Raw genomic sequence first — 24,265 nt, 5'->3', positions numbered from 1 at the left:
CGGAGCAGAATTAAAATAAAAGACCCGTGCTATACGTCGGCGTCTCGCTTGCTAAACGAATAGCCGATCGAGGCACGCACCATTACACCATTTTGAATAAGTTTTTAAGCAGGGAAGGCAGCGCCCTTTTAATGTAACAAAAGCGCATCATTACTCTTGCTCTATCAGGACAAATACACGGCGGGACGACACTTTTTTATTTATTTTTTCACTTTCCTCCACTCGGTTATTGGCAGTAGCCGCTTAGTGGTGGGTACGTATTTTGTTCTTCCCGATATCGCTAGCCTAGTGAACAATATTAAGAACGCTATGGTGATCTTGTACGGCATCCCCAACGAAAAGGAAATGCAAAACTCGACTCGAGAACAAACGGAAACGCGAAGAAATAATTCTTAAGTGAATGGCTGTTTTACCCATCTTCCAGTGGCTTTCCGACGCCTGCGCAGTACAGTCCACTTGTTTTAGAGCGTGCATAGAGGAATATGCAAAATGTGCTGTGTTGCTATAATGCCCGTGGGCTGTCTTAAAAATAGAGTTATCTATTCTGAATATGGTAGTGCGGATATCATTTCAACTAAATGCAGAAATAAATTTGCATGTCCTCTTGTAATTAGGCTTTAAAAATTCGAATTGCCCATCCTTACGAAAATCTCGATGGTCGTATTTTAATAGAATTTACGATTTTTTTTTAAACTGCGGTCATCTTAATCGCAATTTCATTGACAAAATGTGAAACACAAAATTATGCTACAAATGACAAGTAAATACACTCATGAGCCAAAACATTATCACCATCCAGCCTGTTTCCGATCAACCACACTGCACGGTTGGCCGGAAACACTCTTCTTATCCCCGATAATGTCCTGCACGGTGACAATGTGGCTCAACGAATAAGGACTCTTCCACAAGAAAACGTCCGATGTCACAAGACTTGCATTGTGCAAACGTAGTTCAAAAGAATATCCAAGCATCCCTTGTGCTTCCCTTGGCCACCTGATTCTCCTGATACGAATCCCATCGAATATTTATGGAATCATGTGGAACGGTGCATCTGCGTAATGACAGTGCCTCGTTCGGTGGCTGACTGCCGGGATGTTATTCTGACTGGTTCATCCAGAATACTTCAGGACACCTTCCGGTCTGGTGGAATCATTGCCGAGGCGGATGCAAGTGGCTATCTTAGCCAAGGGAGGTCCAACACTCTACTAGGCAGGTGATCACAAGGTTTGGCTCATGATTGTGCATGTTCCAAAAATGGCGCTAATTCAATTGCAGTGACAATGAGTCATGTGACTACAAAAAAATAATCTTTTTTACGATTGTCTTTTTTTTAACATTTTCTTTAACCTTTTACAAAACAAAAGTCCGACCACAGATGAGAGAACCCCGAACACTTCTGCGCATGGTAGAGGAAGCGAATCCATTCCAATAATAGGGTAATCGTTTACCCTATTATTGGAATGTTGTGAATAGAATGAGTGTTTATTATTACACTTCGGAAAATTAATTTTACGAACATTCTAGTTATTAAGGTGAATAACTATTTTTCTTGTATAACAGGTGCAAGATTTTCCTTATAAAGCATGTGTTTTTGCGTGTTGGTGACGAATTCGTACATCGCCTTATTCCTTTCTCCCTTTGAACATGAACTGACTCTTCTTGGCACTCTGCCAGCTACGGTTCTCTCAACTGTCGGCAGGCTGTATTTTATTGTCGTTTCCCATCATTTTCGTTCTTATTTTTTTATAAATAAATGCGGGTGTGGTGTATGTGTACATAATGTCTCGTCCTCCGACATACAACCCGCTGTGGATTCCAATTCTACCGTGGGTATGGATGTTTGTGAATGTCTCAAGTAGTAATGATTTTCATAATCGGTGTGAGCCAGCTATTCTACTTAGTGGGGGCGTGAATTGGCTTGAAAATATTCCATGTTCGGTCCATACAATACGTTTTTGGAGTTTGTCTAACCGATAGCCGCCTGTCCGTTCATGGTACAAAAATATGCCGTAGAAAAAGCAATGCATACTTTTTCTAACTTACTGGACCCAAGCACTTGCATAGTGTCCCACACTCGCTATTATTATTATTAAAGTTACAACGATAAAAATAAATTTATCTTAGGTTATTACTGAAGTACCTCTGGCAGATGAATACTGACCCTACTCATGTACTAGCGATTTATATCTTTCTTCTAATGAATGATCAAATGCATTTAGGCATTAAAAAATCTGGAGGGAGATGAGCCCGTGGATATCTGTATATTCATGGGCTCATGTTTGTCAAGCTTGTTTCTTGCATCTGTTTGTCAGTCTCAGAAAGGAGAAAATTGGACTCTTCTTCACGTGCGAGAACTCTTTCACTTCCGTTCAGAGACTGATTCACCAAGCCCCTCAATTATTTTTGACATATTATACGCATTTTTCTGAAAATGTCCATATGAATGGTGCATCTCAGTTTTATTCTCATTTCCAACAATTCAATAAAATACATCTTCTTACTTGTTCAAACCGGCAGTAGGAAGAATAGTGTGTATTCCTCACCTGCCAAGGAATTTATCTGCAGACTCGCGAGAATTAAAACTGAACGAAAAAACATTTTAAAAGCAATAAAACTCGAATAACAATACAATCCAGATTATTTTAAAGCAGCGAATGTTACTTTTGCTAGCCATACAAAGATATTCCACATGGAATTGTGGGAAAAAAGTACTTAAGTACTAATTAAAGTAATTTTTAAATTTAGGAGGTGTGGTTGTGCTGATTGGAGCCATGCCAGAAGTGCTTCCAATTCGCCAAGAAAAGACGACACAATGTCGAGCATTGTGGGCGAATTAGGTTTACAGGTGTGCTGCAGATAAATTAATGGAACGAATAATTTATTACGAGACAATTCATTCTCGCGAAAAGAGGGGCTTATGAATGCGCGCGCAATACACTTGTTAAAGAAAGGGGGAGATCGATTGTGATGAGCTTTCTGCGATTCTATTAGAAGGCCACTAGAGAAATGCAAAGGTTTTCGACGGAATTTATTTAGATTTAGTTAAGCTTTTTCAGAAATTCTGAAATCATTGATTAAAGAGCATTACTTGGGCTTAAAAATAACGAGTTCGGTAAGAAACTGGTTTAGTAAACAAGAGAAGATCTTTGAAAGACGACGCGCACTGCTCTAATTCAAGTTTTGCTTATAGGGATTCCAAAAAGTATTAGAACGGTGTTGGATGAAACTGAATTTTAATAATCTGTGTGTATTAGAAATTACTATGGATTATTATAGAGCGTCACACACACGATCCTCCGTAGCTCTTTGAGTGGAAAGACCTGAGGTCGAATTCCGTCTGTGGCACGAATAACCTTTATCAGGGTCTATTGCAAGGTTTCAGTGTGTTCACCGCACTGCCAACCACAGATTCATTGGTAATTTTATTTGAGGTATTAAAGTTTCATAATAACAAAAAAAATCGAATTTCATTTTACAAAAAAAAAAGATTATTTTAGTTTCAAAACGTTTAACTATGTTACTATTATTATTACGTTAATCTAAACTGGTTTTAACCTTTACGTACATTAGATTAGATGAAAATAAACCTACGTTTATTTTTTTCTACACCCATCTCTACACATATTCCTTGTTGGTTTATAATATCGACACTAGATGGCGCTAGCTATCGTTCAGTGAAATTTGTTCTTGGATGCAAATTTCAATTTATTATACTTAACTGAGTCAAATTGAGTCAAAAGCTACATTAATATTTCACACAGAGCTACGATCTCTTCGCAATTTACTATCAAAATATACAAGTATAGAATGGTAACCCGGCTTAAGTGATAAAAAAAATAAAAAAATGCGAATAGTGGCATTTTGAAAGATATGAGAAATAGATTTTGGATGAATTTTAAATGTTCGAGTGGGAACAACTATTAATTACTGCACTGCTTATCGACGAGTTGAATATTTCCACGCGCAACCTACAAGGCTTCATAGTGTCAAAGATTATATTACATTTCTCTAATGTAAGGAACATTTGGCGGTGAATGCATAATTTATCGCCGGCTGCAGTGCACGATCGATCGTTTTTACATTAAACATTTTCACAGTAATTTACAGGAGGGAGGTTGCAGCTCTCAAAGATGTTGAATTTTCTGTAATAATGAATCACGGAATTTAGAATTTTTATGAAATATGAAAAATTTCAAAGAAATGCAACAAAAAAAGCCTTTTATTTTAAAAATAAAAAAGTAGCTTTCAAATGAATTAGCACGTTGAAAATATTTCCGCGAAAAGCTATTGTATATGCTTCAGAACGGGCACGCAAATGCGCGCGCACACCAATACAACAATTGCTATTTGGAACTTAATCGTGTAAAAGACGAGTATATATTTTCCTCCAGTAAATACTTGGACAATGGCACAAACACGTGTCTCGCTTATAGATTTTCCATAAAAAGCTTACCATTAAAGTTGTGTTTGCCGATTTTTCTTCATAAATGAGGCTTATAAAAAGGTACATTCGTTGTTGTTTCAGTCTTGATTTTGAAGTTTACATCACTCCCCAACTGCAAAGGGCTTTTGGAGGACAAAATTGATCTTTTGTACCACGGAAAGAAAGAAAGAGAGAGAGAGAGATGAAAAATTGTAACGTGAACTGTTCTCTGATTTTTCTTTTTATAACGATTGAATTGTTCTTCTTACCTCAAATAGCTGATTTTTCTTTAAAAAAATAGGAAAAATAAATAAAAATAGTTTTAATTTAATAGTTTTTGTTATTACTGCTTTATAATTAAGGGTTATTTCATGTTTTAGTTATACACTTTAATATTGCTTTCAAAGCGTTTTTATATGAATTTTACCAGTCATTAAAGTTTGTTGAGAAAAACAGACATTTCTAGAGTAACGGATGGCAATGCTGCAGCCAATGAAACTGAGGCTCGGCTATTGCCATTACCCAGCCATGACTAGAGCTTTTAGCTCGATAACACTCCATGCACACAGATTTTCTTTAATCAGATGAAGGGATAAAGAGTCAAGAACTCGGTCCATCTCCGCTCTCCCCCCCCCAAAAAAAAAAAAACGTTTGTTGATAAATCGAGTGCCAGTTTCTTTTTCTTTCCTTCTTTTTTTTCCCCTTCTAGTTAACAAATCTAAATTTGTCAATCAATCAAGAAATAGCTAATTATCCAAATTCGTAACACGTATCTCAAGCAGTACGTTGTAGGAAATATCTAAAATCAAGTAGCATGCGCTAATTTCGTTGGCCGAAAAATCCATTGCTAGATGTGTTGTGAGGGCTGCGGTGGATGACTTGTAAGTTTTTGAAATTATTATTTCGATATTTATAAGAAAACAGGGGGAAGCGGGGTGTTTTTTGTATCTGTAGATATACTGTGACAATATCTAAGATTTATACGTCGAAAATTTCCTTCTTTTCCAAATTTAAATGGGGGCAGAACAATCAAGGTCCTTCGTGCACTTCCACAAATAATAATAATAAAATAAAAGGGCCAAATTTAGTGACCTTAGTGAGGCTGGGAATTGGAATCCGTTAACATTCATTTCCTTAGCCCGTCACCAGATGGCAGGGTTCCGTCATGCCGTAAGAGAGGAGATCTTGGGGTATCCGAGACTGAATAATTTTGCAACGCGTTCAGGGATGTTCCTCCCAACAACCACCGTTTCTCGAACACATTTTGTTCCGTAACGAAGTGTGGATTTCCGGTGTCGACAACTGTCCACGCACTTTACCAGAAACTCGAAGGTGGATGAGAAAGAAATGTTCTGTCATCTAAGATGATTTCCTGTGCGAACGCGTTCCGATGAAGTTTGTGATTTGCTTTCAACTTATTCACCGGCTGAATCTTGTAAGATGAATAGCGCACGACATCGTCTAGCCCAGCGGTTCCCAACCTTTTACCACTTGTGTACCCCTTTTACGCCCACTTCTATAAATTGTTTTCAAAATAGCGGTGATTCAAACTTACCATTTATTGTTCCAAACGTTTTGCATTTTGCTTACTTTATTTGTTTTCCCCCCATTACTGATTATTTTTCGTGTACCCCTTGAACGGCCCAGCACGTACCCCAGGGGATACGCGTACCACCGGTTGGGAACCGATGGTCTAGAGTCTAGACTGAGGAATAAGAAGTTAGCGAATGGACAGGTCAATCCGATCCCGAAATGGATTTCGGAGATTAAATTGAAAAGCGTCCTAAATCACATCAAGTCGATTTGCATCCGCTGAATGGTTCCAACTTCCTTTTTTTTTAACTCCAAATGAATTTCTGGCAATCTGTAAATCGTAATGAATTTCTTTATCTGAGTAAAAATTTCGCGATGCCGTAAGTGCCAGTTTGCGCATTATATAATTTGTCACTGGTAGTGTTTCTTCCCGATACGTTATCATCAAATCCCAATTGTTTCTTTCACGAGACTTTTTTTTTTAATGACATCATCTAAAACACCGGCCTGGCCATTACTATAATTCTCCTAACTCTGAGAAGCAAGGATTAAGGTTTTTCAGATTAAAGAAGGGTACAATATTCAGAATAAAGGCGGCGCGCGCGCACACGCACACACACTAAACGTAACACAGATGTTGGATTAAAAAAATGGAAACTGCCTGCTATGACTATGACGAAAAGCAGGAAGAGAAAAAGCGTCGCTAATTTTACGAGACAGGTTGGAGAAAATGAGAACAATATTGTATCGCTGTGCAAAGATAAACTGTAAACATAACGTTATGAGAAGGCCTCAAATAATGTTGCGAGCTCAGTGCCAAAATTCGACGCACTCTGACCGTGGTCGCAAGTTGAATGTTGTCGATCCGTCACTTTTATTCAACAGGGCGTCGAATTTGAAGAGTTAAATAGAAATAATAATGAAAAAAACCCGATTTATTTCTTACTTTTCTGTTAAGATTCTCTGGAAAATTAAGCCTAATCAGACTAAAGAGAGAGAGAGAGAGAGAAAAAAAAAAGCAAATAGATGGAGTGAAGAGTTATCTCACACATCTCTACCCTCATCGTTCCAACAAAATTTGGACTACAGTTGTTTCTTACATTACTTAAGATCCCTTTACGATCAAGATGCCCTCTACTGGCTAGTTTAAACGCGAAGTGAATTCAGAGCACTTCAGAGAAGTAAATGTGGTCTTAGAATGACTCCTCCCGGATCTTGTTTGTGTTGGTTACATCGCGACGTACTATGATGAAGGCGCTTCTAAAATGTTGCTAACCATTCTGTTTCCTCAGCACGTGGCTCATCATTTTGCACATCTATGAGATAATCACATGACAAACATTGTTCTACACGCATTTACACTTTTTTAAACTATCTAAAACTGATTCAAATTTTAATTTAATAACTCGTCTACCACAGGACATCACGAAAAAATTGTTTAAAAAAAAATGACTACAAGTAGCGTAGAATATTAAATTATCTTTGTTCGACTCTTGAATTTATTAGACTTGCCTTTATTATGATTGTTTCATCCAAAATCAGATAAAGTACATAATCAGTGCCTTCTATTTTCTCTTCATCTTCACTCAGTGTGTGTGTGTGTGTGTGTGTGTGTGTTAATAGCATTCATAACAGACATTCAATGGAAAAGCCAATATAAAGGTTCGTTTTGTGTTAGACTGGATTCGAACCAGCTTGTTTTCCATCCGAAGGCTTCCGAGTTGCTTCGAATTGTCTTTCTATCCACGAGGCATCTTACCGAAACCACGGGAGATGCACTTCGTACGAATGAAATTTTGTAAAGGTTAAAGAGTTATTTCTTTAACCTTTCACGTAGCAAATCTCTGTCTGCACATGCATCTTCTCAGAAGCGGTAACTATCTCGAAAGCGCATCATCTACCGTAACCTAACGGTGATGAGGAGAGATAAACAGCGGACGGTAATGATGCATGAAATCGTTATAAGCCTGGAGATAATTCAAGGATGAGAGCGAGTTATCGTTTGCATAGTTAGTTGCTCTGAAACTGCAATTTGAAAAAGAGAAATTTACGAAGGAAGGAGACAGCATTAAGCAAATACAAAAATAAGACTTGGTGAGGGGCCCAGATATTTTGGTAGCATCATTTCTTACCAAAGGGCATCCTTCTAAATGATCATAAAAGAGATAAGTTGCTTAGATTGATCACGAGAATAATGACTTGAAAGGATTACAAAACTCCTGGGATGGTCGTCATAATAAAGTAATGGAACTGACGGTGTAGCTGAGGAAATTTGGATTTTGCCTTGACAAAAAAAAATTAGTCAAGAGAAAACAAGGTAGGAAAGGAATACACTGAAACATTTCCAGGGCCGGCTTGCAATATAGGAGAATTCCCATTAACGACTGTCCCTTAACTGACAAAAGGCGAGATCTGTACGAGTTCTGTTCACGGAGGAGGAGATGTAATCCCCGATGCCATACGAAAGTAACTCTGCTCTATGCATTTCGCGCAGTGAAAAATGTAAGCTTTGTTCGGTTAACGTTCGTATCTAATGAAACCAACATCACTAAATCGTCGTGTTCTTTACGAAGTGTGCTTTACGAAGATGGAGCACTTGTTGAAAAATGGGCTGAAAACCTTTCTCTAAACCTGATGCATAATCCAACACTCCCTGCATATTTCAACAGTGGCAGATGGAAGCGAGGCTATAACCCTGACCTCATATTTGTTAGCTCAAAAATATCCAACATCTGTGTTAAAAATGTTTTAAATCCGATTCCACATACTCAACATAGACCAATAATGCTTCAATTCAACCCAGCCATTATGCCTAACACCGTCCCTTACAGACAATTTAATTTCCATTAAGCTAGTTGGAAGGGTTTCATTGAAGATCTTGACCGCTCCATAGAAGAAGTCCCTCCAAACCCTCAAGAGTATGCTGAATTCATAAAATTACTGAGGAAAATCTCCACAAACACATCCCCCCGAGGATGCCGCACAAACTACATTCCAGGCCTTTCCAGTGACATACAAGCCCAGTATGCTGATTACTTACAACTTTACAACACCAACCCCTTCCCAGAAGAGACTATCCAAGCAGTAGAAAAATTATGCCCCAAGATGGCAGAGGAAAGGCGTTCCTCATGGAAAAAAGAAACAGAAGCCTTCTTTGATATGACCATAGTAGCAGAAAAGCATGGAACTTTATCAACAGAATTAGGAAGGATTTCACTAAGCCATATGAGCATTTGCAGGTAACAGCTAATCAAATTGCTCACCCGCTGCTGCTGAATGGAAAATTCACTAAAAAACACACAAAAAATAGAACCCCAAGTGAGGAACAAAATATGATTAACTCAGATTTCACCATCACTAAACTCAACGCTGCCATAAACCTATTAAAACCTAGAAAATCTGCAGGCCTTGATGATGTCTGTAACGAACAGATTAAACATTTTGGAACCAGGACTAAAGAGTGGATATTAAACCTATACAACACTTCCCTCAGAAGCCTAAGTATACCAACTATCTGGAGCATGCCAAAGTGGTGGCCTTTCTGAAACCAGGGAAAACCCCAACCGAAGCAAAAAAATTACAGATCTATATCACTACTCAGAAACCTCTTTAAACTGTATGAACGATTAATTCTGAATAGGCTACAGCCCCTAATCGAATCCCATCTTATTGCTGAGCAGGCTGGCTTTAGACCAGGCAAATCCTGCACATCACAAATTCTCAACCTCACTCAATATATAGAAAATGGTTATGAGCAAAAACTAGCCACAAGAGTAGTCTTTGTAGACCTAACTGCAGCATATGATACCACAAACCATCTCACACTCAGAAAAAAAATATACAGAATAACTAGAGACTATCGCCTTGTCCTCCTGATCCAATCACTCTTGGAAAACAGACACTTTTACGTGGACCTTGGGGGTAAGAAGAGCCGCTGGAACCACCAAAAAAATGACCACCCCCCCAGGAAAGTGTGTTATCATCATTACTTTTCAACATCTACGTCAATGATCTCCCCATCTTTCCAGAAACTAGAAATTTTATCTATGCTGATGACCTTCCCATAGCTACTCAGTCAAAAAATTTCAAGTCCATTGAAACTATTCTATCACTTACCTCACATAGTCTAACCACATACTATACCAGCAATCAACTAAAACCAAACCCCTTGAAAACCCAGACTGGCCTTTTCCATCTTAACAATAAGGAAGCCAACAGGAAGCTACAGATTTCTTGGGAAGGGGCTCTAATATAGAACATTCCTGGAACCCAATCTACCTCGGTGTGACTCTCGATTGCACCCTCTCATATAAAACCCACATAGAAAAAACAAAGGCAAAAGTGAATGCAAGAAACAACATACTAAGAAAGCTTACCTCCTCCAAATGGGGCGCAGACCCTAGCACACTGAGATCTTCTGCCTTGGCCATTTGCTATTCTTCTGCTGAATATGCCTGCCCAGTATGGTCCAGATGCTGCCATGCTGAAAAACTTGATCCCGCATTGAATGAAAGCAGCTGCTTAATTACAGGATGCCTGAAACCAACACCACTAAAAGACCTGTATACTTTGGCTAGTATTGCACCCCCTTCAATTCGAAGATCTGCATTCTCAGCTGATGAAAAAAGCAGACAAATGAATGATGAACGCCACCCACTATTCGGACAGACCGCAGTGCCCCAAAGACTAAGATCCCGATATAGCTTCCTGACAACTATTGAACCACCTAAAAACCTCCCAGAGACAAGACTTCAACAATGGCTTGCACTATATCCTGAACATAATACTGGTATTCCAATAGCCGAACATCTTCCACGTGGTGCCCACTTCGACTGGAATACTTGGAAAATCCTCAACAGACTGTGAACGACAGGACGCTGCAAACAAAACCTCATCAAATTTTATCACAAACAAAACCTCATCACCTACTTTACTGGCTCACACAATTGTGAGTGTGGGACATCCCAGTCCATGGAACCCCTTCTTTCTTGTCCCTTTCTTCCATCGCCTTGTGCAAAAGAGGACCTTATATCCTGCACAGAAAGAGCAGTTGATTGTGCAAGATACTGGAGGAACATCTGACCATGTTTATTGTATATAAGTTATGTATAGTTTCCTTTTTTTCTTATTTAATTATTATTCCCTGTATAATTCACCTACCAAATCTAAGCTGATCTCATTGTAATGTATCCTAATTTGTTGTAAATCATGTTGTACCACTTACTTACTACTGTACCACTTGTGTTGGGATACGAAATAAATAAATAGCATCACTAAAGAAACAAAACAAGAAAGAAAGAAAAGGAAAAGCGTGAGCAACCGATTAATTTCCATGGGTTGCTAAGTACTGCACTACTTTACAAGGAATGCATTCCGCTATTTTAGAAAGACTGACTCATTAGTGTATTTTGAATCGAGGGTTCCACAAGTTGGGATTGATCGGAATGAACGCTGAAGCAACCAAGGTTGCGAGGGTGACAGTGTGTTCTGTCGAGTTGCTTGCTTCGCGTGACGAAAGACTCCAGTTTTCGGAAGGGAAATAATCTGCCAAACCCCCCGTATAAGGCCCTATCAGTCATTTTTACTTGAAACGGTCTTATAAATTTTCGTCGTGTGCTTTACGGGATTCGGACCTAGAACTTTACGGTGGAAGGACGCATGTCGCATCACCCTAGCAAATGGAGTGTAAAATGTGCATACGACTTTGAGCTAGCTTACTTCCGGTTAATATATTTTGTGTACGTGCAGGAATAACAACTTGCGCTGTGGGAAACGAGCGAAGAATCAGATTAGATGGGAAACAGCGTATGTGTGTTTGCCATTAGTGAATCCATTTCGACTCAGTTCGATACTCGATGTTGCCAGGCACAGCACAAATTTCATTTATTTATCTGATAGGCTTTTTGACCAAAAAAAAAAAACGAAGAGACCACAGGTGTTAAGTAGTAGTGGACGAAAATAGAGAAAAAACTCATTTCCAATTTTGATAAATTATATATTTCATTTTTTTTTATTTAAACCACTAGAGAGCAGCATAGTCAGCTGAATGTTATGCATTTTAAACGCAAGTGCTAAACCCGTGGAGATATCAATTATTTTGAATTCACGTGAGATGGTCCGCATTCTTCAACGCACGTAACGAAATATTCCCCAAGTCGTCCACCCCATACAACTCTCCAAAAAGATCGTTGGATGAAAGCAAACGCGCTCTCTATTATATCTCGAGTTTCCATTTTTGTACACGAGATGTGTTTTCTTTCAGTAAAAGCGCATTAAATTGGTCACTAAGCCCGTCCAAGGAATTGTAAGCGCCCGAAATGAAAGGTGTGTCGCTAAATGAATGTCAAATGGTGCTATTTATTTTATTTATTTTTTCCCCATTTCTAAACCCTTTTATGTCGCACGTTTCTCGAGATTCTATCCGGTTGTAGTTTACACGTCCAACAGTCGATATCAGGTTTTTCTTTCAGAAGTGCTGCCCCGTTCGATCTCTGTTCACAACGGTAGAAATAGTCAGAGACAGAAGTTCGCTACCAGTAAAAAAAAAAGAAAAAAAAATCTCACGGAAGTCTCAAACTATTGTGTCTTCAGCCTGAATAGCTGAAGTAGGTTTTACTGCAAAAGACGAGATAAGATGTGCAAAGAAAAACAAAATGCATTGATACGGAGCTCACTTTTTTTTTTCTAACTTGTGTGTCTGTTCTGTGCTACCGAAGCGAAGAAATGATTTTCATCCCTTGAGCTAAAACGTTTCAGATAATACGAAGCACACACAGAAAGAACGAACGTAAAAGAAAAAAAGAAGTACTTTCCACTTGTAGCGCAATCGCAGAAATTCAAGCGTGATATGTATGAATGGAGTCGACTAGGAGATACTTCCATATAATTTAGGAGGGGGGGGGGGTGAGAAATTTTTAGGACAATTATGAGTTACGGAGCAGATCTTACTGTATGAAGTGTTTACTACTTTGACAGTTTCCCAACGAAATATTGTGCAAAACAAAAACTCGAACATCATCCCACAAAGTGAGCATTGCTGAACCACACATTTCAATGGGCGAAATGCATAGAATTCCAAACACGTTCTTGGGCGGCCAATCAGTATATAGCAAAAAGCGGGCTGTGATGGGGGGGGGGGAGAAGAAATGATGATTTGGCGATAACGATACATGTGCACTTAAGACTGATTGGACAAGAAAAGACCAAACACAGGAAGAAAAGAAGAGAAACTCGAGTTGCATCTGCGGTATCCCTAAATGGGTGGGAGAGGAGGGGGGGATATCTTTGGATACGTCGTCGACCTCAAAATCACGTAGGGATTTTAATAGCATACTCTAACCAATAACATGTTCACACGAAATCGAGAATGCTGATCAATACTTTCTAATCCCGAATATAGATACTTCAAATGGACATTTGCTGTCTGTAACAGCAAGATATAGCACGAGAAAGAAAGAAGGGCAGAAAAAAAAAAGCAGTTGGACGTTATCTGTGAAATGGACATTGAAAATGTATCGCAGTGGAAAGTATCATCGAGATGAGAACAATCTCACTCAGAGAAGCTCAAGGAAAAAAAAAAAGAAAGATATTTTTGTCTTTAAAAACAACACGTGTTGGTCTGAAGAAACAAACTTTGTCCGGTAATCTGATGAAAATACGTCTCATGGATAGAAAAAAATAACAAAAAAAACAGCGCGGAAAAAACAACTGAGGAAGAAACCTCCGTATATTAGCCCAGTTACAGCAGGACCAGATAAAGACAATGAAAGATCAACATTATGGGCAGAGTATCAAGCAGATAGAACGAAGAGGAGACAGGCTGATCGTAAGACACTAAAACGACTCGTACAGGTACTTTCGTAAACACAACTAAAAAAAGAAGTAGATGAATTTCTTAAAAAATTTAACCACCAACAAAATCTTAAATAAGAATGATTTTGTATTAATTCTTCAAGATATTTGAAAATCAATCTCACGTGGTTTCATTTGATAAATAAATTTTTTGGCGTTTATTTGTTAAAAATAAAGCTTAATCTCATTAATATACTGAGAAAAAAAAATCTTTAATAGCTTTTTTCTAAATAAAATTGTGAAAAGTGCAATTTCTGTTGAATTTCTATTGAAATGTTCAAAAATCTGAGCGCGCGCGTGTGAGTGGGTTATTTAAAAATTTGTTCTTGTTTTCTATTGCAGTGAATCATCATGCTGAGGACGGGATTCGTTGTCAGCGAAAAAGAACAGTAAAGAATAAAAACAGGCAAAACGACAAGGCCAAGCATCCATGGAGAAGGTGCCCTCCATCACACGTGACGAGTGCACAGCGAGGAAACCGCATAAAATAGAAGACCGGTTAAGTTCGGGACTTGTTCAGGAAACCTGCCACTCGGATCAAATTCCACGCAGCGTCACGAGTCGCTTCACAACTTTCCACAGCATTTGCTTAGAGGTGGGCGACATTGGAAAAGAGATCTCTTGTGGGGCTACTCTAAATGAATGCCATGCTGGTCACCGAATTCCCTCTCACCTCCAGAGCAATAGAGCTGCAATTCACCTACAGACATCTCCGTTCTTTATGGAGAAACGAGGCCGAATTGATTTCCAAGGCAACGCGCGATTGCTATGCGACAGCAAAAAGGCACCACAAGAAACAGGACTTATGCACGTTCATGGAATTTTCAACTGAAGCTAATCCAGGGTGACGCGATGCAGTTTTTCATAGCTAATAAAAAAACTGGTGGTGTTAAAAATCTTACGCAGCTGCTTCACAAAGACGGGCATTCCGTGACTTGCGGACCACCCTGTACATCTGTTAATCACATGACGTTCGTTTCCGGAGGACTTATTTGCTTCTACACAGAGATGGATGAAAACATCGTGTAAAGGTTCCAAGCATTCTAGACGGGATTCGAACCAAGGTCTTTTCAACTTGGCACACACATCGGATTGTCCGTCCGATTAACCGGAGGCTGGAAAATTGGAGATGGCTTGAAATCAGAAGAGAATATGTTAATCGTATTTTTCATGTACTTTGCTCTAAATCGTGTTATTGTTAAGAAACTATTCTGCTATCGTCTTGTTTCTCCTCGTGTGAATATTGCAAGAATTCACCAAATCGCGTGCCTTCATCCATTATCGGATTGGTCTCCGTGTTCCAACGTACAGGCTGCAGTTCCAGTTCCCAATGCAGCATGAATACTTTTGGATATCTTTAAGAAAGAGATGATTTTTATCGTCCGGTGTGAGATAATTTCCTTTCTCACTGCAGACCTGAAACAGCTTGAAAATTTTCATCTTTAGTCTCTTATATGAGAGTTTCTGGATTATATAAGCCACAGATTTATTGATAATAATTCATCTTTCGTGAGAGGAACTCTCTCTCTCTCTGTGTGTGTGAGAGAGAGAGAGAATATAAAAATATCAGCGAATTCAACAACACTAAATCTAAATATGCTTAAAGGATTTTAAGCCAGTTTTAAGTGTCAATGTTGGAATATTTCAAGCCAGTTTATATTTGATGGTTTACAAATAACTAAGTAGTTCGTAAATTAAACTTGAAGCCATTTAGATATTTTTCTAAGCGTATTTCAACACTAACTACGAGAAGGAAAAAAAATCAAACTCTGGTAGTTTGCATTCTCTGAAATCCTACACAGAAATAAAACTTCACTGACAGCGTCAGATAGCTTTATTATGCATTAATTAGCTATCTTAATGCAAATTCGTCAATGAAAAGCGGGTGTGTGCATCCAACGGATAAAATGCATCCGAACATTAACCACGTGTTCAACCTCAGACACGCTACAATATGACAATAGCAGAGTTATAAGCAAAGGCTTTCCTCTCTCGCATAAAAAATGAATTTTTAATCCAAATTAATAAATACTTTCCCACACCACGGGTTGAGAAATTTAATTTCGCGAGGCTCAACAATAAAAGAAGCGACATATTCGACTGAGGAAAAAATTATGTTGTCAATAGCAACCTACTCATTATCTGGTGTCGTTCTTTGGCAAAATACGCGTTGTGGAAGGTACGGCACCGTATTAAGGCGCTGGAAAGAAAAGACGTGGACGACTTAAAACGGGTGGTCGCCGATAAGTACAAGAGACGTGGGTGTAAGTGAAACAGCATGTGGTGGAAACCTATATTTGATTCCAGTGTGATAAATAGCCGCCCGAGTCACTTGGCCCGCAACGCTTCATCAATCATTGCAACTTTAAGAATGCATCTAATATTCAGTCCGGCCATTTTCGAAGGAGCGCACTCGTTTACATCGGCTCGTGCATACACAGAACGCCGAGGTATTTCAGAATGCACCCTACCATTTGTTATTTGACCATATTAAACCTTCATGGAAGTTGGCAGCGTATTTGAAATGTCTTTAAAACTTCTTCCAAGATTTTTTTTTTTCTTAACAGAAGCTTCTCGCAGTAAAATATGCAACATCTTTCTGAAAAGATAGGTTTTGGCTTTCTGCGGAGACTGGATGGACCCAGTTTTGCGAGACTACCTTCGGTGAAAAGGCAGAAGACAATACGTATAAAGTTGAAGTATGGAGATGCATTGCACTGAAGAAAAAGAGAAAAAAAATAGTCGGAAAAAAATGAAAAAAGCTGTTGCTATGACATCTGGTAACGCCGAGCGAAGTTTGAAAATCGGGATGATTAATTTCAGTTGGATGCACGCAGTTTGCAGCATTTAGAAAAAGTTGAATGTAAAACATTCCCTAAAGAAAATCTTGGAGAAGTAAATTCAGGATATTGTGTGTGTGTGTGTGTGTGTGTGTGTGTGTGTTGGAGGGGGGGGGGGGAGCTGCTTCTTGTTTAAAAAACGGGCGTCATACATTTCTTCAAATGAAAACGTTTTTATTTGTTTATTATTTTTAGCACAAATGTTGTAGATTGTTGATTAATTTGGTCAAAAATCTACACATCTGAACCATAAATCTTTATAAGTTAACAACAAAAAACGTTTTATTAGAGTTAAAATTTTCAGTGACAAAAATAAAGAGAACTATATCAGTAAAATAAATACTAAAAACATATAATACTTATATCCTTCTCTAAATTGAAATTAAAGTCTGAATCGAAAAAAACGGTTTTTTCACTTTGGTCTTGTTGTTACTCTGAAAGCTTACTTCAGTCTGTTGCGCCGGAAGTGCAACAATGGCGGACGTAGCCGTTTCAAGATTTCATTTTTCTATTTCTCAACCACGCGCCACTCACTTTAAGTGTTCATTTTCTTTTCCATTTTGTACGTCATCAAATAAGGTTGTCAAAAGGTGTTCGCTGCGGTCGATTTCGCTGAAATGAATTATCCAAATGAAAGAAGAACGGACTTGCCAATAATTACGACTTGCACCGTCGGCTCTCTCGTTGCAATAACCTTCTTTCATTAGCATTTTCCTCCTACTAACCGAGTGTGTGTCGCTTAAAAACAACTTCGCATTACGTCCGGCTTTTTCGTGACGCAACTGTCCAAACAAGCTTTCACTGGGAGTTCTTCACTTAATTACATCTTAATAAAATCGCCTTCCAGTTTTTCGTTCCCACCACCTACATCTGTCACGAGGCGAGACAAGAGAGAGAGAAAGAAGAAAAGAAAAGACTTAACACCGCCTCATAAACGAAGCGTTCCGATGACAGGTTGTAATGAGAATAATTAAAAACGACAGCAAGAGTGGTATAATCTCGAACCCAAAGTTTTCTCACGGACACACACGTAACGCAAAGGCGCGCGCGCACACACCCACGCATTTCTATCAGCATGACTCACGAGACGTTTCTAATCACCCCTCCCCCCTCTCCTATACTGTGAATAATTAAATCAGTCTTATGGGGAAACAGTTCTGTTGTGATGCGAGAAGCACTAATTAGCCCGTAATTGAGTGCTAATTAATGCCGAACACTTTGAGTCACCATCCCTTATTCCTCACAGTTGCTGCTAATCACCGACAAACTCTCCTGGATACGCAGACCAGTTGGGGGGAATAAAATCTTTCATTCCAATCATTCGGAGAGCTGTGTGTTCCTTTCCTCTGGTGATATTCGAGGGAGAGAAGTAATTAACTTATAAACATTCCCACACGAAGTTGTTGTTTCTGGAAATAAATGAATTACAAATAGTTTCTCTTCTATCTTCAGTTTTCAGTGGGGATATTTTAAGCAAAATCAAAGAACAGAATCATCAAAACCCGACTATACTTTCATCTGGATGAATCAACCATGTCTTATGATGCATTCATAAAATAAAATATAATAGGTGTGTATACATATATATTATTATCAACTGCATTATGAAGAGTTTCAGCATGAGTTAAATTTCTTACCCTAAAGAAATAAAATCCATTCTTAAATTTATCTCTGTTACTATATATTATGATTCTAAATTCGGATCGGGTTAACAATCAACGCCTTCATGCTCTAATAATTTCATGTGCTTCCATTGTTGTCCATTGGCATTATCTCCATTGCAACAACTGACACGATTCAACTCACACGAGCCAAATTTATTTTCTATCATTATTCGCCTGCACTAGGAATGGTTATAAGATAAACAGAGACGATGTAAATTTTTTGAATTAATAAACGATCTGAAGACGTTATCTTCTCGTTATAAAGAACGTGAAGAGCTGATTTTGGAGACCAATTTTGGCATTCCTAAGGAAAACAGGAGGTTTATTTTAGGAATAATCTTATAAGGATTTAAAAACTTACAAATTATATGGTTTAGGAGATACATACGAAGGGGAATTTTGCTAAAATAGTGCAGATAAAAGGAATGAATAAAGAGATGATCTGTAAGTCTAAAAGTGAAATCCGAATGCCCAGGATCAAGTAGCTGCGCATGTATCTTTATAGATTTAAGAGGGGAGTGGCGAATATAACATCACAGATAAGAGAATATTAATACTAACGATATATGTTTATGCTAAGGAATATTAGAGATGAGAAAGTTTAACGCACACACGAAGTTTAGAGTTGATATCCTGGATTTTTTTTATTTGTATAATACAGCGCAAGATTTTGTGAAGAAAAAGCTTATGCAGCGGAACCACGAGGTATCCCAGCATTTTTGCGTAATTCGAGGATGAGAGGTCCATCTACCATCGCAGGTCATGTGAAACCCGGTTGCCGAAGTCAACAGTTTCGGGGGCGCTTGCTTAGCAGGCTGTCGGATCGAACATCAAATATCCTAGAGATGTCAAGAAGTGACCATGTGCAATTCCCCAAAAGTTTCCATGGTATTTTCCGAAGACGGGTGACGTAAGCGAGAATGTTCCCTGCTGATCACCCTTAACGAAATCTATACTGGCGATCATTTATTCGTTACGAGGAATTTTAAGGTTGTGCAGAAGTTGATTCTATCTCGTAACGTTGACCCACATATCCAGATACATTTAAACTCCATGATTTGGGGAACGATAAAGCTGGTTGGAAGGGTCTGTACGTCCCATTACATGCTATCGTTAATATCATTTATGTTATTAAGAAAAAAGCACGTGGAAAAAGCAGTCCGGTGTGCAGCAACGCATTGGAAAATCACTTCAAGGTCATTCCCCTGTGTAATGGTTTTAGGCGATATTTATATTTTAAATCGTGTGTAGTGAAACTCGGCTGAAGTTATTTCCGGTGGACTTTTATTTTAGAGTTCCTTCCTTGTATAATTTAAAATCCATTAACGTTTGGGAGATTGCAACTCCATTTTTTCTTCGTACACTTACTTCCATACTGAACCAGTTAATGGATTTTAAATTATACGATAGACTTAAAGAACTCTGGTACAGATAATGGCAGGTACTACTACTCGGAGAAACAGCAAGATCTTTAAGTAATTATTTTTGTGTTTCGACTAAAAAGGTGGCTTTTTTGTTGTATTGCACTGTCGTTGGTTTCTCCTTCAGGTAGATCGATACCATTGCAAGCACAGAAAATCTTCCCGCAACCAATGTTGTCTGTTCACAATAAAGCAGAGTTCCACGAGCTTTCAGCGCCGTTGGAATGCACGTTCAAATATGGAATCGCAAGGGCAGGACTCACTCAAAATCGTTTGTGTATCTGCACGGTACTCTCTACTAGATATCATCCAGGTTCATCACGTGATTAACACAGAAATAATTCGGCTGTCTATTTAAGGGAGCAACAAAATTCTTCCCAACTTCTATTGGCAGAACCAAATTCCAGAGAAGAATTCTTCTCGTCAAAGACAATATTTGAATTTGATTTCATTCGAAGCATTAAACCCCGGAAATTATTCATGAAAATTATGAAATAGAAAACTCGGTGTTTCAACTGTAATATAAATGGTGCAGTATGACGATGCAACCCCAAGACCGGTTTGTCTAAACATCATTTTATACAAGCGGATACTCGATAGAGAAAATACAAGGGAAAAAATTACAGTACAGTTTGTAGAGATAATTACTTAGAAAACAAAAACAATATTATATATTAATTAAAGTATTTTAAAGCATTCTGAAGAATATTGCATATCTCACATTAGTGACAAGATACCCAAATACACCTTTTATTTATCAGTATAATTTTTATACATGAAATTTGTTTAATTACAATAACACATTTTTTGTGGGTTTAGGTAATTTATAAACTGATTATGGATGACTGTTATACGGGAGAAATTAATAAATAAAAACTTAAATTAATAATAATGTTAATTAATAATTAATATACCATAGAACAATCAGTAAAGATACATTTAGATATCGGCTACCAAAAGAAGTGGGTGAATATACATCAAGGGAGAAGAAAGACCAGGAAACCGGAACAGGCAAATGCCTAATCCTTGATGAGGAGAAAAACAACATATCTATTATGAAATGCATCTTTTAATACTAAAGATGATCTAATTGTTTATTAATTAATATAAATCGGCTAACAAACTGTACAATTATAACAAATCTATAGTAATGAAAATTACACTTTCATTATTATAGATTTTATATTAAAAACAGCATATCTGGTTATTAATTTTAATTAAATATCTTTTATTATACTAATCACGATGTACTTGGTTTTTTTAATTAAATTTAATAACATTACCTAAATATATCAATTAATTTTCCTTATCAATATAGCTTTTAAAGTTAAGACGCTACCTGGCTAATTCTTATTATCATCGCACAAATGTATGACATATTCTGCACTTAGGTTGTTAATGTGGAATTCTGACGACGCCTCAATCGTCTTCTGTGTACAAAGCGAGTCTTGCGGATTGGTTGTTAATATTATAAGAGAAGCTGCATAACCAAGAAGTTGCGTCAAGTATATTACATTTTCTGTAAGTTAATAATACAAGAAATGTCTCGGTTTTGTTGGCGAGAATTTCTTCAGAAAGAGAGAAGATGAGCGAATAGACGAAGATCATCAATTCTCCACTTCGAGAGACATTCTTACATCAGCTCGGTGGTCGCCCAAATCTAAAAATAAATCTTTATTTCGTCGATAATTGTTCGTAGTTTGTTTGCCGTTCTCTGTTACTTCCGTTATCAATTACCTCGTCGGGGAAGGCCAGGATCCGCACGCACGAGTTTCAGATGCGAACCGCGGTAAAAGATAACGCGGATGAATAATAAAAATTGGAACCGAAAAGGATGACAAATAGGTTCTTGCCATCCAAATGACGTTTTCCATTCTAGCAAATGCGTTAAACAATGTCAAGTAATACGTGGAAAGAGACGGAAGACAAAGAAAAGGAGACGAAGATAGGAGAGAAAAGACAGGGACCGTTTCAATAATTCTTGAAACTCGCGTCTATCCGTACTGCATATACAATAATGGATTGAAGTAACCACACGACATTTTTATCAATAACACACGGCTGCTATCAATAACCAGCGACCACGCTTCTGGGACACGCGTTCCTTCAGAGGTTAGCTAGTTGCCTATCTTTGGCACGCGCGGCTACCTCGATACAATCAATCATCCTGCACGGCTCTTTGGACGTAAAGATAAAATAGGGAATCGTGGCGATGTTAACGTGTTTTCCGTGAACGCGGGATGACATCAGCGGCACGTCATAATTCGGAGAAAGTAAATATTTTAAAATTAATATATCTGGCGGAGAGAAATGGCGTATTCGATATGAAGTGCGCTGGAAGTGAACGTGCTGTTGTTGTTGTGATCCTCTCTCATGCACTTTCACATCACAGACGTTACGTTTGTGGACTTACTCAAACCAATTATTTTGACAAAGAGGCTAATCTATCATTCGCAGTCCCCAATTTCTGATGACTGATTCTACGGCGAGTTAACGTAATATATATATCGGTCTCTGTGTTCCGTTTTATAATATTCTTTGGTCGATAAATACGATCCGAGCAAGTAATTGCTTTAATTCGTGAGAAATCCACCATCCCTACGATGAGTTCAGTTTTTTTTTCAAGTTAAATAAAAATAATGCTAATAGTCTCTTATTAAGCCAGATCATTGACTTAAAACAAGTAGCATCTTTCACAATATGATTGCTCTTTTACAAGGAGGTGATGGGTAAATAATAAAACTGTAATTTATGTAATTAAAATAGGAGATATTATGGATCCAACCATACTTTATAGTTAATATATATAAAAATGTGTTTGGCTATAAAATATAATTGGATCTATAATATATTCTATTCTAGTAAGTTATTTATGCCAAAACAAAACTTTTGTTTGTATACTTTAGTAAAATGGAACCATTCTTATTAAATTTTATGATATTCAAATTACTTCAAAATAATTGCCTTCAAATTGTATTAGTCATGTCTATTTGGGATATTGCTCTTCACACACTATAAGGTTGGAGCAAAAACTATCCACTTACAAATTGATATGCAAATTTACAAAATTAATTTTAAAAAAAAAGATATCGAATTTTTGCAAGACAGCTTAAACCCCTTTTGAGGTACTGCTATGTAACATTTTTTTTCGCAATTAATAACAAACTATTGACTTTTTTTCAGATAAATAAAAAAAAATACTTTTTTTCGATTAAAATGACTCAAGTCAATACCCTATTTTCCTTCTCTAGGTTATATATTCCCCCTCCTCTTACTATTTTATATTAATACCATTTCTAGTGGATTATGCTAGATTCCACTCTCGCAAATCTTCCCGTTTAATACCCGGTTTCCTCTGCATCTTTCCCGTCCCCTGTAGGCGAAAACCAACAACAGTGTAGATGCATCTTTGCAAGCAGCATCATCAATCTTTCCATAACATTCTTTACGTGCGCCAAGCTATCACACGAACAAAGTTTTGCAAAGTAATAATGTTTCGCGTTTTAAGCATAATTCCTTTGGGATTGCAGCGAACAAGAGTTTACTGAAGAATTGCAGTCCTTTAACCGTTCTATATTAGCTACATTACCTGCGTTTTGTGAGAACATGGGGAGCGGAGTTTTCAGAATAATACAAGGTCATTTTCCTATGCAACGAAAAACGCTGTTTTTATATATTTATATTTAAAAATAAACACGGATTTCGCTGAACAGGTACAATTGTTTTCGGTTATAAGCATGGATTTGTGATATCACCAAAATAAAGCAAAACAAACATTCATGACATACTATTATTACCAGCAGCAGGCTTTCGAATTGTAATATTGTTATAATAAGCATATTAATTAAAACAAAAACAGCATGCTAAAAATTATAAAATTCTTAGGATTCATTAAAGAAAATCATTTGATATTTTTAAATTTGAGTAAATATATAACTTTCATTTATATTTTATATGAAATATTTAATTTTGTGCAAGAATTATATTTTAGTTTTTTTTTGAACATGTGAAATACACCCCACGAGTCAGTACACCTAACATTTATAGAGATGCTCTTTAACGGTGAAAAAGCTTCAGTCTACGTTAAAGCTTAGTAACCTTGGAATCGGACTGAACAGATAGAAATGGTGAAATATGCGCTTCGGATAAGCCACGCCAGAGATCACATCTGAAGCAGGCTTTCGACCGCTAATAGTAGACGACGTGATCTGCGCATCTCTTGCAATCCGGCGGTGGAACTCAACTCCATCATGCGTAAGATGTATACAATACAAAATCAATGGATTGAGCAAGCAGCCTGAGGAAATTAATCTCAACAAACACAGCTTAACTGGAAGTACCTTACAAGAATAGAGCCATCAAGACACGCTCTTATACAATGGAGAATGTGCCATCATGTCCTCCGCATATATATTATTTTTTTATTAGAAATTAATTAGCGCCTTCTAACTCTACATCCTGATAATCATTATGTAAAAATGTAACCTTGCGATTCCTAATAGGGTGACGTCACAAAGTTGTGCTTCCGGTAGT

This window comes from Typopeltis vanoorti, chromosome 19 (genome assembly GCF_054136105.1).
Source record: "Typopeltis vanoorti isolate ZY-2024b chromosome 19, IOZ_Tvanoo_1.0, whole genome shotgun sequence".
NCBI classification, from domain to species: Eukaryota; Metazoa; Arthropoda; class Arachnida; order Uropygi; family Thelyphonidae; genus Typopeltis; species Typopeltis vanoorti.
Note: the sequence above shows the minus strand (reverse complement) of the source record.